General features: G+C 56.7%; 1 pseudogene; it reads left to right on the top strand.

Moving 5' to 3' along the window:
* The first annotated feature begins 8 nt into the window (after positions 1 to 8).
* Positions 9 to 1556, top strand: LOC104981592 (annotated as a pseudogene).
* Positions 1557 to 1708: the final 152 nt, after the last annotated feature.

Below are 1708 nucleotides of genomic sequence, written 5' to 3'. Positions count from 1 at the left end.
CAGTTGTCATGCTAGGCGAAGAGGCCACCCTCTTCAGGGTGGAGGCGGTGGAGGCCTGCGAGGCCCTGGTGAACGGAAATGTGGCAGGGATCGGGCGGGAGTTCTAGCGGCTTGCGGAAGACATCATGGAGGAGCTGGAGGTTGTGGCGGATGAGGAGCAGGAACAGCGGTCCTCCCAGGAACTGGAGGAAAAGATGGTGGAGGAACACGACAGGCCAGGAGGCCTGAGTGAGCGCCAGGCGCTAGATGCCCTGCAGGCACTGGCCGCCCTGAAGGTAGAACTGAGCTCTGAGCGTGAGCAAAACCTACGTTCAGTTCATGCACAAGCACCATCAGAGGAGGAAGCGTCACTTGGCTCGGAGGAGCGCCATCATGCAGGGCATCCCTGGTTTCTGGGCCAAAGCTGTATCCTTTGCGCTACTCCTTGGGGTCCGCTGCTCAGGACGAGGAGAAGGGGCAGGAGCAGGAGGAGGGGGAGGGGGCAAGGGCACAGGAAGGGCGCTGGAGGGCCCTGAAGGAAATGTGGTCCTGGAGAATTGGCAGGTTCCAAAGGCACAGCAGAGTAGGATCTGGACAGGGCCACATATGTACATGTCACAGCCATGCCTTTGAGTGTCTCCTTCAGGCCTCGATCTGAGGAGGAGCAGCCCCTGAGGCCTCTACATCAGGAATGACAAGAAGCGGTAAACCAGATCAGCATCGGCAGACAGTTATTGGTGTAAATGTGGGTGATCCCGGCATATAGCTGAGACGTGTGAGTCATTCACACACACACGTACACACAAGCATACACACACACATGTACACACACACAGACACCCAACAACCCCTTTGCTTTCAGACACGGATTGTCACAGTATTACAAGTCTGACCATGTAAGCAGTGACATGCCACTACCAAGCATACACAGGTCTAGAGGAGAACAGTAGCCGTCAGAAACAACCCCTCCTTAGGAAAGGCAGACCACTTGAGATGCACAAGACCAAAGGGGCCCAGAGCCATGGGCCTGTCTGATGGTATGGCAAGGCCTGATGACATCATAGGTGGCCGGGCAAGAGGCAGTGCCTAGCTCCATGCAGATGCCTGTTCCAGTATCCTTGTTCTACCACAGATTAGGGCTGAGGTTCTTGGTCTTCTTGACCCAGCATGTGGCCTGAATGGCTCCTTGACCTAAAGCAGATTTTTGAGCCACCCTCAAGTTTCCGTCCTGATCAGGGACTCCAGTGAGTCGTGGAACTTAACGGGGAGCTGTCCTTAGCGTCTCCCTGGCCGGCATTCGCACAAGGTTCAGGGGGGTCCCTCATGCCAGCAGAGCGGGCCTCGTTTCTCCCTCTGTGCACAGTGTGGCCACGGCACCTCAGGCTTGTGCAGCTTTCACGTCGGCCCAGTGAGGGAGGGAGGGTCGCCCGTCCCCTTCTGCGCTTCAGCAGTGACCGCCCACTGTTGGCTTTCAAGGTCGAGAAAGCACTCTCCGGACGTGTGGACTAAAACCCTCTGAACTCCCACCGGTGAAACTCACTCAGGACGAGAAGGGCTTGCCTTCACGCCAAGGATAAGCGTCTCTTCTGAGCGCTGGTGTCCACAGAGTTGCAGACGGCAACAGCACTGCTTAGAGAGACGGAGACACACAGACACCAGTGCCTGCTACACACGCGGAAGGATTGCCCAACACAGTGCTATGCCAGAAGCAAAGATACAGAGACACAGA

Source organism: Bison bison, unplaced genomic scaffold, assembly GCF_000754665.1.
Source record: "Bison bison bison isolate TAMUID 2011002044 unplaced genomic scaffold, Bison_UMD1.0 scf7180017859162, whole genome shotgun sequence".
Lineage (NCBI taxonomy): Eukaryota > Metazoa > Chordata > Mammalia > Artiodactyla > Bovidae > Bison > Bison bison.
This window is presented reverse-complemented; position numbering and strand designations above follow the sequence as displayed.